We start from the raw sequence: 15,439 nt of genomic DNA on the forward strand, positions 1-15,439 counted from the left end.
CATTCCAAAGAGGAAACTTACTGTTTATAGAGATGTCACAAAGGACACAAACAACAGGCTCGAATAACTAATGTAACAGTTAAACAAGGTGGTGCGGAAGACGGTTCATCAATAGTGATAAACTTTCGAAAAGTAAACTTTTATACAACCTTGAAAACCTTTATTTTATTTCAGTCAATTTTATACTTGAACACTGAGGAAGACAATTCGCCTTGTTGGCACTTTTGTAAACCTTCCCTTTAGTGGTAGTTGGAAAAAATATTTATGATGTCTCATGGCTTGAGGGCAGAGTAAGTGTGAGATGTTTTTGATGGGGAGTTCGCATGTCACAAGGCCGAAGGCCACTCAAAGTTGTGGCCTACAAAGATTCAGCATTCACACTGACTCGTACCCTGAGGGCAGAGTCACTGAGATTCAGTATTCAGCCAAACATGGCAATGCCTCGCGCTTTGTATATCACAACGTATATTTTATATGTATATTGTTACGGCTGTGGAAATTCGCAAAACACCATAAAGGTCCGTAATTCAGTTCAATCGATAAGTGTGTGTTCAGTGAGATTTCCCCACCGTTGTTTAATGGGAATTATTCGTGTCACAGGGCTGTGATCCTTTGAGATAGCCGTTTTTCTTTACTATCGTTATTTTGGACCAACTACACTTCAACCTCAAACCACAACAACCACCATAACAACAACCACACTTCAGCCTCAAACCACAACGCCAACCACGCCACCGTCACCACCACCAACGTTGTTCTCGACCACCGCTTCGCGGCGGTCTCTACACGCCAAACCACGGCCCTCTTCGTTAATGTAAACCGTCTCGACGAAGCGAAGGAAACCAGTGGAGTTCCAATGGCGTGCGGATTTTCCCGCCTGATTCTCCCTGGACCTGTGCCAATTCTGATTCTCTTGGCCCCCGTGAGGTGCGGGGAGGGGGGGGCGAGAGGGCACGCCCCTTTCCTGGAAGGTTCCCGCAGGTTCTGGAAGGAGGGCAGGGCGAGAGCGGAGGGGTGTGGCGTGAGCAGTATAAGGGCGTGCAGGACTCCAGGTCTGGCAGCTTGTGTTTCCTTCGTAGCAGCTTGGGAGCTCGGGTGTTTTTCTCGTCGGCTTGGAGCTCGTGAGCTCGTGGTTTTTCCTTCGTGTGTGGTTTTCTTCGTGGTGGCAGCTCGAGAGCTCGTGTGTTTTTCTCGTCGGCTCGAGAGCTCATGAGCTCGTGGTTTTTTTTCCTTTGTGGTGGCAGCTCGTGAGCTCGTGGGTGTTTTCCAAGCGCTTGGGTTTTTTTGTGGTGGCTGCTCGACTTCTTCGTGGCTGTTCGACTTCTTTGTGGCACACGGACCAGGGACGTGGACGGGAGGTGCCACTTTGCCAGCTCTGTCGCGCAAGCATGCGCATCCGTGTGGAGAGCGCCAGAGAGAGCTCGCCCACCATCGCACCATGAGGGTGCAGGTAACCGGCAACGGTCTCGTGGGATTTGTTCGGTCTGCCAAGTCCCACGCCATAAAGGCCCATGGGCCCAGTCTGACCCCCCTGTCTATGGGGGTGGTCTTTTCCTTTTATTTTGCTTTCGAATGAATGTTCAGGCCCCCCTAACAAACGGACGCCAACGTTGTCAGACGGAATGAAAACCCGTCATTCTTGTTACAAAAACAGCTAAAATCGATGAAAAAGCGGCCGAAATTGAAACCAACACAGTAATTACATTCGCAATAGCAGATATAATGGAAACCAACATGTTTATTCTACACACAAGAACGGTCGTGACGGACACAAGAACGGAAAATCCCGAAATAGAACGGTGGGGAATGGAAGCAAGATTGGTTATTTCCGTCCGAGAGCGAAACAAAAGATGTTCATTCCTGTTACTGTAGTGCGAACAAGATGGCGGATGCAGTCAAACGACCTGTTACGGTATGTAAATTTTTAGTGCTTGTGCCTCGAACATAAATGTAATATAGATAATATATAGTGGGTTGTACCTGATGTAGTTTTAACAATTTATTAAACCGAATTTTGTTGTAATGATAATGTTTGGTTTGCCTGTATTTCGAGCCCCCGAGTGAAGGATCGCTAGTTGTGTAGGCCCAGTTCAACATAGGGGATCGTGTATGGGATCTTTTTACAGTTTTTACTTCATATTAAACTTGTTATTTTATTGGAATTTGCAATTTATTATTACTATCAAATTTTACCTCTTGCAAATATAAACGATCAATCGTCACTGATCGCTGCAGCACGGGGGGCACGAATTTCACGAAATGTCAGCCACACATTAAGTCAAGAGGGCGCATTTATCGCTTGTATAATATAATATAATATTTATCGCTTGTATAATATCCCATACTACAAACGGGTTTTCATTAACAGACATGATATAGTCAAGGCAGACTACGTTAAGGTTAACTTACCATAACTTCAAGAACTTTTCAAGCCGCCATGTTTTCCACGTTATGGTAACCGGAATGAATTGCTTTCGCTTCGGTCTCCGCCGTTTTGCGACGGAAATAACCGATGTTGCTTCCGTTCCCCACCGTTCTATTTCGGGATTGACCGTTCTTGTGTCCGTCACGACCGTTCTTGCGTGTAGAATAAACGTGTTGGTTACCATTATATTTGCAATTGCGACCGCAATTACTGTGTTGGTTTCAATTTCGGCCGCTTTTTCATCAATTTTAGCTGTTTTTGTAACAAGAATGACGGGTTTTCATTCCGTCTGACAACGTTGGCGTCCGTTTGTTAGGGGGGCCTGAATGTTGGTGGCGCCATGTCCATAAGTAAAACCTGTTTAAGTGGCTGTACATAAATTGCTTATCGTCGGTTGTAGTGCTTTCGCTTTATTTGCTTCCATACCTGCATGATTGACTGTATATGTGTATTGAAATAAATGTGTTTGTGTGAATGTACTCCGTTTGTCGCGTCCTCCTTTCACCACATTGAAATGCCATCTTGCATCGCGGAATAATAGTTGGGGTTGTTAAATAGAATCGGATCCGGTGAGGTCGGGCGATAATACCCGCTCGGTTATCACTGCAGAACGGAACGAACCGCTTGGGCGGTTCGTGTCCAAGCCGACCTGCGCCGAGGTACGGTCTCCCGGTAAGCCACCCGCGTGGGTACTTAGGTATATCGAGATTTGGCGATTGACCCTATTCTACGTGGGTATAAAATTGGCTAGGTCATGGTGGGGTTGAAGACCCACCCGTGACAGGGTTCCGGCATTGCTCCGGAAGGTCACGACTGAATTGTCCGTCCGGTGGGTGAGCTGCGACTATTATATAGTGGAAAGCGGCCGTTCGCACGCCGGCGGGCGCGAATTCGTAACAATATATGTGTATATATATATATATATATATATATATATATATATATATATATATATATATATATATATATATATATATATATATATATATATATATATATATATATCTCTCTCTGAGATTCAGTAAACATATTACAACGCTGCATGTTAAGTGCAAAACACAAAACACCAGTTGAAACGACTCTTCCCATGTCCTTTTTCTCAAGACTGCGTGGGGTCAGGTGTTCTACGAACTCTGTAGTTTGGTTCTTCATGGTCCATGCTCTGTTGGGAACTGAACCTGCTGCTTTTACAAATTTATTTCCCACATGTAGAATGTAAATTAATAAACAAAGGGTCCTCAGTCATGCAGGACTGCAGTAAGCTGAACGAGTGCTTGCACGATCCTGTATGACCCTATATAAGGAGATGAGTGGGCCATTTGGCCCATGTTGTTGCACTCCCGGGTTAATTTTTGTTTGAGGTATAAAACGTCCATTTCTGGGCTCAGACTTTTTATGGGGGGGGGGGTGTTTCTTTCCCTGTCAATTCTTCCTCCAAGTGTTTCTCTGTGTCCTTCCACCCTGGTGGAGTATTTTTCTCCTTTCCTCTGTGTTCATGTATTTATGGCTTTGCTTATTTACGACTTAATCTGATGAATCAACAATGGTCATGATACTTTAGTAAAGTCCAACCCGCTCTTGATCAGATGACCCTAACATCCATCCGTGTGTGTGTGTGTGTGTGTGTGTGTGTGTGTGTGTGTGTGTGTGTGTGTGTGTGTGTGTGTGTGTGTGTGTGTGTGTGTGTGTGTTTGTGTGTGTTTGTGTGTGTGTGTGTGTGTGTGTGTGTGTGTGTGTGTGTGTGTGTGTGTGTGTGTGTATATATGTGCATATATGTATATATGTATATATATATATGTATATATGTATGTGTATATGTATATGTATGTACGTACATTAGGGTGGTCCAAAAAAATGAAAGTTCGAATTTCTTGCGGGCATGTTTGCCAAATCGTTCCTGACGTTGAAAAATGCAAAGAAACAAAAAATTAGCAGATTTGGAGGTAGTTTAGGGGTCCATCAAAGTCTCTCAACGGATTCATTATAATGTCACAATACTAATAGGAAAAAATGAAAGGAAAGACATAAAATGTTCTCAGTGGGCAACTGGCGGTCGGTGAATTTCTCCAATGGTTGATCCAAGAGGAACAGTTCCGTGCTTTTCCGTGTAGAACACGCATACTCACTCACTCTGGGAATCAAAAAGAAGAAGAAAAAAATTAGAGATAAAAAAGAAAGATAAAAGAGTACTTTTAACACCGACCGACAGCAAACCGAAAGCTCAACTGACGTCTCCCTCTCTCCCACTGACGTCTTTTTCTCTCCCACTGGATGTAACAACTTCCTTCCTCTTGATGGACCCCTAAATATTTTTCGAACTGTGGCAAATTTGGCCAGGAGTATTTTCTAGTCAGGTAGAACAAAATAATCACCATGCCCCAAGAATATTCAAATTTTGAATTTTTCCCTTATGATTTTGTGAAATCGGTCAATATGTCCTGAGGCAAAGTTGTACTACCCATTGAGTACCATGATCCTGCAAAGTTTCATTCGTATCGATGCACTCACCTGGTCGCGAGGGGGGCCTTCAATTTTCGCCAATTTTCGCGCATACCCAAATTGTAGGGGGTGCTGCGGGTAAAGTATTCCATATATCACAAAAACTGGAATATATTTGAGAGAGCATCACCTGTAGATCATTCGTGCCAAATTCCATAACCCTACGTGGGATAATGGCTTTCGGAATTGATTTCGCGTGAACGGTACCGATTTTGAAGGTTTTTCGGTTGTTGCTAGGGAACCAAAGCGTCCCTAGCAACCATCACAATTTCCAAAGCACTCGGTCATAAGATGTACCTACCACCCGAGTTTGGTCAAAATCCGCCCACGTTTACTACCAATTATGCTGATGACAAACGAACAAACATCCAAACAAACAGACAGAATTACTGACAATAAGGGTCACCTATTTCGGCGATCCAATATGTATATGTGTATATATATATATATATATATATATATATATATATATATATATATATATATATATATATATATATATATATATATATACCTGGTGTTGGCATAGTGGTTGGGGTTGCGGCTTTGAATCCAAAAGGTCCTGAGTTCAAGCCCCGTTGGCCGCTTGAATTAATACACACCAGGAGGTTGACTCAGCCTGTCATCCTTCTGAGGTCGGCGAATTGAGTACCAGTGTACTGGGCCCGGTGTATGCCCTGGTTAAAATATGCGTACCATATCCCTGTGTCGTAAGAGGCGACCAGGGTTGCGTCAGGAAGGGCATCCGGTGTAAAACATGTGCCAAATCACGATGCGGATCATACGGATGATCCACTGTGGCGACCCCTCACGGGAGCATCCGAAAGAAGAAGAAGGAGAAGAAGATATATATATATATATATATATATATATATATATATATATATATATATATATATATATATATATATATATATATATATATATGTATTGTTGTGAATTCGCGCCCGCCGGCGTGCGAACGGCCACGTGACTCGAATCGCGGCACGTCGCCCACCGGACGGACAATTCTGTCGTGACCCTCTCGGACTAATGCCGGGAGCTAGTCACGGGTGGGCCTTTCGGCCTCACCACGATCATGCCAATCGGCCACCCGCGTGGGATAGGGTTGTTCGCCAAACTCGATCTACCTCAGTACCCACGCGGATGGTAGACCTGGCGATCGCACCTCGTCGCAGGTCTACTCCGGACATGGGTCGCTTAAGCGATCCATTCCGTGCTATTGGGATAACCGAGCGGTGTTATCGTCGGCCTCGACGGTTCCGATTAATTATCGGGCGTATTAAGTCCACGACGGACCCGTTACGTGAAGCAAGATGGAGATTCAATTAAAGAAAAGACGAAGCGAAACGGGAAAACAGTTCAACATAATGCACATTTATTCCACGGCACACGGAGAGCACACATATACAGCCAAACAGAATGCACATATATCAAATGCAACAAAAGAAACAATGACGCAGAGATACTACCGACTAAGACCGACACAAGGCAACACTTAAACAGTTTTACTTCACAGACTGCGCCGACACACTTTACTCAAAAGCAAAGGAAGAGAAAGCCACCCTCATAGGCAAGGGGGCAGACGGGCCCGTAGGCCAATGTGTGCGCGGGACCTGGAGGAGCGGCCAGGCCCGCGAGACCGGGGGGGGGGGTCCTACCCACGTCATCGTGATGAGCCGCAAATGTGGCAGCGCGGCGGTGCCCCGACTTCGTGCTCCTTCGCGGGTTTTGTTGGCACCACTTGGAGTGGGGTGGGAACGGGGCCCCCTTTTCGCACTATCTCAGCATGGGGGAAAGGGGGAATTGTTGATGCTCTGGGGAAGGAGTATCGCTGGCTTGCTTGGGTCCCGTGACGAGCGATTCCACCGTGACCTCGTCGCCGACCGCCGTCTTCCTTGCCTCGGACCCGAGCTCCTCGGACTCTTCCCACAATTCTCCTCAGCCAACTGCAGAAAACCACCTGGACGCCCTCGCCTCCCGACTCCACTCCGTGCTCCAACCCGACTTGACTGCCTCGCAACAACTCTTCTTTCTCTCTGCCCCAAAACTCTCTTCGCTTTTCTGCCACGAAACTCTGCTTTTCTGCTCGGCGTTTTATAGGACGGCAGGAGAACCCATATGCAAATTTTCGGATCAGGATGACCTCGGGGGCGGAGCCACGTTCGCCTATTGGACGGAGGAAAAGGGGCGTGAATCTCCCCTGATCCTAGAATTTGCATATCTCGATTCCACACAGATGCGCCTGGAGGCGGGGCCAAGCCGCCCCGTGCTTGTTGATTGGACGGATCAGAAGTGGGCTTGTCGCATTCCTGATCCGAATTCTCGGAAAGGCCGCATTTTGCACTCGCGGCTCGGCGTGTATCTTGTACGAGCCCAGGACAGCCCGACGCTCAGTGCTCACAGGTGGTGCGGGAATGGAGGTAGAAGGAGGGAGGTGAGGGTGGTGGAGGGTTTATGGTGGTGGTTTGATGGTCATGGTGCGTTTGGGAATGGCATGATGCGATGATGTGGGAGCGAGTTGTGAAGGTAAAGGTCGTGGCTGTTGGCGTTGTTGTTGTTGTGAAGCGGCGTTGTGGTTGGTGGTTGTTGTGTGATGGTGGTTGGTTCAAAATAAAGATAGAACAGAAAAACGGCTATCTCAAAGCGTTGCAGCCCGAATGAATCACATTTATTCCCGCTAAACAATGGGTTTGGGGCTAACTACACATGTACTTACAGAGATATCTCACCTATGGGACCTGAATGGTGGTTTGCGAATTTCCACAACCGTAACAATATATATATATATATATATATATATATATATATATATATATATATATATATATATATATATATATATATATATATATATATATATATATATATATACTGAAACGCAAAGGAAACTGACCACTTGTTTGAAATGTAATAAAATTGTAACAGTTCAAAATAAAACAAACCAACAATTGCTAATTGAAACATTGGAATTTTATTGATGGCATGTCAAGTTTTTGACCAAGATGCACCATCTCATAAGTTTGTTCTACAGTACAGAACAGCACAGGGTGCAATGTCAGTCCCCTTTCAATAGCGTGTGTGGCCACCATTGTTTTGGATACAGGCAGTGCATCGTCGGCGCCTACTGCCGACCAGTCTTTGGATGGATTGCTGCTGGATTCTGTCTCACTCAGTCCTCAATGTCTGAAGCCATCTGACTTAGGACCATCTGCCTGTTCTGCCTTGCAGTGGTGACTCTTGGCCTCCCTGATCGAGGTCATCTGCAGAGTTGTGGAGGGTGTCTCTGTCCACCAGGGCCGATATTGTCTGGTGTGAACAGCCAAGGCGACGTGCCACCTCACGGTAGCTCAATCCGCTTTGCAGTATGCCCAAGGCACACTGCTGTTGATCCCTTGACAATCGTGGCATGTTGATTGAAATGCCCATTTTGCACTGGCCTTTTTAAAGCCAATATCAAGAGATCACATGCAGCTCATTAAAATCATCCCGTACCCCTTGGCTAATCACTGACGGTCAAAAGGGCTGTTCAACAGCTGTGCTATGAAGTGACCATTGAAGGTTCAAGTGACCATCCGTGACCGTTTTGTCTGACAGTGAGGACACTAATGTCCACAAATAAGTTCACACATTCACTACACGCAGTGTTATTGTTGATATTTGAAGGTTTAAAAGGTGGTAAGTTTCTTTTGCTTTTCAGTATGTATGTATATATATATATATATATATATATATATATATATATATATATATATATATATATATATATATATGTGTGTGAAGGCCACAAGGGGAAAACCAGAGATGTCAGGATTTGTCAATTTTGAAGAAACTGAAAAACAAAGTTTCAAGACTTTGGTGGACTGTTTAATACTGTAACTGTCATATAGATTTCTTTTCCAGTAAAAGGAAGAGTGATCATTGGCCGATCAAATTAAGCATGAAGCATTTGCCAAGCTTCTGTGTTATTTAATTTAAGAGCAAAGAACGAATCAATGTTGCAAGCTGACATCACTGGTTATTCCCTTGTTTAATAATTGCCATGCAATTTTAACCCAGGATGTGTAGCAAATTCATGCTTGTTGGTTATTAGCATACATTACATGACTTTGGTGATCACAGATTATTTTTTTCAACATTAAACGGTCATTGTTTTTTTGTTTGATTGGTGTTCAATGCCATACTCAAGGGTATTTCGCTTATATGACGACGGATTCTCCATTTCTTACTCCGTACTACTTAATATGATGGAAAACCGGGAGGAAACCAAGGATAAACCACCCCTGCGATAGCCGAAGTCACCTCATGTGACTCCCTCATATACCTAAGCAGGTTGATTGGGCGGTGGGTACATCGAATGAGGATGGGTACTCAGACGCGCTAACTATTAAACCACGGCGTGGGTCCCATAAAAGTCACAATAAAGGTTTGACCAGGCTTGAACCACGATATGCACCAACTACGGAGCCCATGATATAACCAAATAGGCCATTGTAGTGCTCAGAGTTTATGCTGTGAAAGTTTTACAACCTTTCATTTTTTAGTTTCTCAACTCTGAATATTATGGTGGAACAGTTAACATGAATGAAAGGGAGATAACCAGGAGTAAAGTACTGACAACTCTGGGTTTCTACTTGTTCAGCTTTGACAACACTTGTTTTTTCATTGCACGGCTAAACTTTATACCATATAAATTATGTGACACCCCTGGTTATGTGTTAAAGTAATATTGTGAGAGGAAACCTTATGTTGCCAACTATTGGCAGGTGCAATAACCCTGGAATTTATAAAAAGTGACATCACCGGTTTTCCCCTTGTGGTATATATATGTATATATGTATGTGTCTATGTATATACATATATATATATATATATGTGTCTATGTATATACATATATATATATATATATGTGTGTATGTATATACACTTCCGGTCAAAAGTTTTAGAACACCCCCATTTTTCCAGTTTTTACTGAAATTTAAGCAGTTCAAGTCCAGTGAATAACCTGAAATGGTACAAAGCTAAAGGCCCTGTCACACCTTGACGATTTAGCCAGCGTATGCCGACGTATGAAAAATTTGTCTAAAACGCTGGCACACGTCAAATACGTCTAGGTAAGTTTTGTATACGTTAAGAGCACGCTGGCATACGTCATAGTACGCCGAGCTGTTAGACAAATTTTCTTTGCTTGAAATTTTGACGTATGCCAGCGTATGACTCACACGTTCTGCATAACGCTGGCCATCGTTGACACACGTCGGTACACGTTACTTGTAAGTTACTCATAAGTTGAAACACGTCGAGGTCATGGTTAGCGTCAGTGTTCCAGACTCCCTGGTTTTTTTTTTGTTTTGTTTTTTCCTTCGGTACGACGGTGATGTTGATACTTCGATTTCTAGTGCGGTTATAATATAATATAATTAAAAGGCTGCCGCTCAACGATTTAAATCATAACCGCACTAGAAATTGAAGTGTCAACATCACCGTCATACCGAAGGAAAAAACAAAACAAAAAAAACCAGGGAGTCTGGAACACTGACGCTAACCATTACCTCGACATGTTTCGACTTGTGAGTAACTTACAAGTAACGTGTGCCGACGTGTCAACGATCGCCTAGCGTGCCTACAACTTATTGCCAGCGTATGCGGAACGTGCGTCATATGCTGGCATACGTCGAAAAATTTTCAACATGCTGAAAATTTGTCGACATACTCGGCGTACTACGACGTATGCCAGCGTGCTCTTAACATATACAAAACTTACCCATAGCGTATTCGACGTGTGCCAGTGTATTCGGCAAATTTTTCATACGTCGGCATACACTGGCTAAAACGTCAAGGTGTGACAGCGGCTTGACACTGATGTCTAGTGCGGTTATGATTTGAATCGTCGAGCCGCAGCCTTTTAATAGGCTACTCCACGTGATCGTCGGCGATACTCTGCGCGCGCTATGCATAAGTTAGACTATCGTTGGTCATAGGTTGTGAACGTCGACAACACGCTCAGCATTCGTTGGTATAAGTTAACTATATGTTATCGAAACGTTCTGTGTACGTTACTAATACGTTATGCATACGTCCAACTCGTTATGAATATGCCAAAAACTTTTTTTGAAACCATCAATAGTTCAGCGTACGCCAGAGTTTTACATACATTTTGATACCTTGCCATACGTGGGCTAAAACGTCAAGTTGTTTCAGGGCCTTAAGCAGTAAACTGCCAGAGGTAAAAAAAAAGTTTAGGTTCCCAAAAACTGAAAAATAATGTAAATTTCAGAGGTGTTAAAAAAGGCCCTTTTCAGGGAACAAGTAATTGGTTAGCAAATGCAGCTGTTCTGCAGCAATGGAAGTATATTAAGCCTTGAAAGTTGATGCAAACAATTCCTGCAGGTGTCCCAACTTTTGTTGATTAGTTACAAACCCTCTGTCTGCAAAAAAGCAGACTGAGTTGCTCCACCCTCTGAAGCATTATTTGGACAATATTGCACTGCAGGAAGTAGCATATTGGTATCATAATTGTGAGAAAAAGACAATTAACAAAGGAAGACAGACAAACCATTAAAACCCTTAAAAGTGTCTGTCTTTCCTTTTGAGAAATTGCAAAGCAAACCAAGGTGTCAGTGAGTACAGTTTCCTCCACCATCAAAAGGCACTTGGAAACTGGAGGAAACTCTGACAGGAAGAGGTCTGGCAGACCCAAAGCCACAACACAATCAGAAGAAAAGTTTCTGAGAGTCAACAGTTTGCATGATAGACGGCTCACAAGACAACAGCTTCAAGCACAGCTTAACACTGGTCGAAGTAAGTTTCAAGTTTCTCAGTTTCAACTGTGACGTTGAAGTTTCTCAGTTTCAAGTTTCTCAGTTTCAACTGTGACGAGACGACTTTGAGCTGCAGGTTTGACAGGTCGAGTGGCAGTAAGGAAGCCGTTGCTAAGATGGCAAAATAAGAAAAAGAGGCTTTCCTGGGCTATGAAGCACCGCCAATGGACTACTGAAAACTGGAAGAAGGTCTTATGGACCGATAAATCAAAATTTTAAATCTTCAGTTCATCACACAGAGTTTTTGTACGCCGTCGAGTAGGCGAAAGGATGGTTCCTCAGTGTGTGACACCAACTGTCAAACATGGAGGAGGAAGCGTGATGATCTGGGGCTCTTTTGCTGGATCCAGAGTCGGCGACTTGCACAGCGTGACTGGCACCCTGAACTAAAAGGGCTACCACAGCATTTTGCAGCACCATGCAATACCCTCTGGTCTTTGGCTAGTTGGTCAGGGGTTCATCTTACAGCAAGACAACGATCCAAAACATACCTCCAGGCTTTGTCAGAACTACCTAAGAAGAAAAGAACAAGATGGTAGGCTTCAAATCGTCGAATGGCCAGCACAGTCTCCAGACTTAAACCTCATCGAGCTGGTTTGGGTTGAACTGGACAGAAGGATGAAAGCAAAGCAACCTACAAGTGCAACACATTTGTGTTGCATTACACAATTACCAATGTTTGTTGCATTGCAAAGTTTGCCTTCGCCAGCGAAGGTGAAGGAGGTTATGTTTTCACCTTTCAGTCTTCCAACCATATATCTCATTGGGGTGTAAACCAGCACCCTTCTTCGCGGTTGGGGGTCGAATGTCAGGGGGGTCGGGTCAAAACTTTAAAATTGCGATAAAAACGCCATTTCAAGTCCGATTGACTTCCAAGTTATGATCATGACCAAACTAAGTGCTATAACTCATTAAACAGGAGCACTATCGACTTATAAGAACCAAATTGATTTCCAGGTTCTGGTTTCTTTTTAGAGATCATGGAGATATGACTGTTATTCCAGCAATTCCTTGCTCAACGAGCAATTTCATTTGTTTGTTTGTTTGTTTGTGTACAGGATATCTCAAAAAGTTGTGAACGGATCCGGATGAAACTTGGTGGACAGGTTGGGTGTTTGACGAGCAAGAATTGGTTCCATTTTGGTGAAGATCAGAATGCGGATCTGGATATTAGAATGATTTAATTTTTAAAGTGATTCTTTACCATTGAGAAATGGGGCCAAAAACGATATCGTACTACTGTATAGCATGATATTTCAAAAATTTATTGGGCCCGATATGTTCTTGTGGATCAGGTGTTGCGGATCAGGTGGCGGAGGTATGCACTCTACCGAGTGCCCTACTAGTTAAAAAAATGTGCCCCAAATTTTTGGTATTTGACCTTTTGACCCTGCCCCAGGGGGTGGGCTGAAAAATGATACTGTTGTTGCACCTTCATGCCATGTGTTGATCATAACTACCAATTTTGATGGATTTCTGCACAACCCTTTAAGAGGAGATAGTGTGACAGATGGAGGGACAGACAGAGGGAGCCGATTACAATATCCTTGCGGGTTTTTTTAACCTCCCCCATCTTCGAAGATGGATGAAGGTTACTGTTTTCACCCCTTTCTGTTTGTTTGTTTGTTTGTTTGTGAACAGTATTACGGAAAAACATAACGGATTTCGACGAAACTTGGTGGGGGGGTTAGGTATGGTCCAAGGATCATGCCATTAAATTTTGGACTTGGTCCTCCCCCCCCCCCAAAAAAAATTGTTAGAGAAAAAAATTTTTTTTTTTTGCATTTCTACATGTTTTAAGTGATTTCCAAACCCCCCCCCAAAAATTCCCCCCCTCCCCCAAAAAATAGAGAATTTTTTTGCATTTCTACATGTTTTAAGTGATTTCCAACCCCCCCCCCCCCAAAAAGTAGAGAAAAAAAAATTTTTTTTGTATTTCTACATGCTTTCAGTGATTTCAAACCCCCCCCAAAAAAAAAAATTGTTAGAGAAAATTTTTTTTTTTTTGCATTTCTACATATTTTAAGTGATTTCCAACCCCCCCAAAAAAAATTGTTACCCCCCAAAAAAAAGAAAATGTTTTTTTTTTTGCATTACTACATGTTTTAAGTGATTTCCAACCCCCCCTAAAAAGTAGTTAGAGAAAAAAAAAATTTTGCAACTTTTTTTTCAACAAAATTTCTATTTTTTTTTTTTTTGCATTTTTACATGTTTTAAGTGATTTCCAACCTCCCCCCCACCCCCCCCCCCCAAATGTTGGAGAAAAGAACTATAACTGTCAGCACTGTTGACATCATATTTAATCAATAAGATATAAGGTTCACTTGAGTGACCCAGCAGTATTGGCGGCGGAGGTTTTGCACTCTCCCGAGTGCTCCCCCTCTCGTTTTCAAAAAGTGTGGGGATATTAATCACTAAACTGTCTGACTTTGTACGTGTAATTCTCCACAGACTTCATTTCCGCAGCACAAGTACGAAACGCAATAGAAAACAAATTAAAGTATGCGAGGAAGAGCTGTGTGCATACCCAGAGCACGAGCACAGCCAATGCTTCGCTCACATCAATCGCCGCTGCTTCGGACGACGCTGTGAATCTAGATTTTGATCTCGATTGTTGGCACGAAATCCTGAATAAAATTCTATCTCTCAATCTTTGAAGATTGCAGTCAAAGTGAAATTCCATTTCAAAGTCACACACCCCACTTTATTGAAAATTTGGTGAAACTGTTCCATAAACATACGATCGCTGATGAAAACAGAATGTCGGACATCACATGCGCAAGCGTGCAACTTTGGAGAAACTTAATTTTTTTTTATGACGAAAAATCGTCAAAATACAGATGAGTGCCAAAATAATTATTATCAAAAATATCATTGCTATGTCGGAATACTTCCTTTGTCGGTGAGCATACGTGGACATCTTAATTGTGATTAAAATACAGTGTGTCTGTTTGCTTACAGACTTGAAAACGGCTTGGCCGATGTCGACCAAATTTTACATATGTGCTGGGGGTACCCAGTGTGAGGTCACGGGCACAACTCCCCCCCCCCTCCCCAAATCCCCTGGCTCCCGGGAGGGTGGGTCGACGACTTGTGATTTTTCAACTGTGCATGATGTTTACTGACCCCTGTTGGTGGAAGGGGGTATTATTAGCCAGGGGCACAAAATGAATTTGCCCCACCACCACTGTCCTTTCCCAAGCCGCTCCCCGAGGGATCGGGTGTTTCTAATGTAGATTAATTTAGTTTGAAAGTGCTACGTCACATAGAACAGTGCGTGTGTGCGTGCGTGCGTGCGTGCGTGTATTGTGATTTACTTCAATAACATCCCATAGATATGTATTAATTGGCACAAATTCCATTTTGTACTTGTCGGTGATTCTATATGGGTGGAGGGGATTTTTTCATGCAAGAAAGTAAGATAATGAAACGAAACCTTTTGTTGTTCGATGTGAAATTTAACCTTGCATGCTTATGAACTGTAAATGATAGAAGGGCCGCTAAGGATGATGTCGGATGCGAGGTGGTAGAGGAACGTGAGGCCATCAATTTGATCGCCATGAGAGAGTTGCAGACCTTGTACTTCTCCCTCCTGCTGAGAGAACAAGTACCGTCCTCTCAGTTCCTGGAAGAAGCCCTGAGCTTGTGGAATTAAGTAGGTCGGAGTCACGGTGGTAGTGAAAGAGACCAAATA

General features: G+C 43.4%; 1 protein-coding gene across 1 annotated transcript in view; it reads left to right on the forward strand.

Moving 5' to 3' along the window:
* Nucleotides 1-15,439, forward strand: part of LOC147021972 (Wilms tumor protein 1-interacting protein-like) — an 82,445-nt gene that overhangs the window by 17,675 nt on the left and 49,331 nt on the right. The gene's annotated exons all lie outside the window — the stretch shown is intronic.

Source organism: Eptatretus burgeri, chromosome 8 (assembly GCF_056783735.1).
Source record: "Eptatretus burgeri isolate ZD-2024b chromosome 8, Ebu_testis_v1, whole genome shotgun sequence".
NCBI classification, from domain to species: Eukaryota; Metazoa; Chordata; class Myxini; order Myxiniformes; family Myxinidae; genus Eptatretus; species Eptatretus burgeri.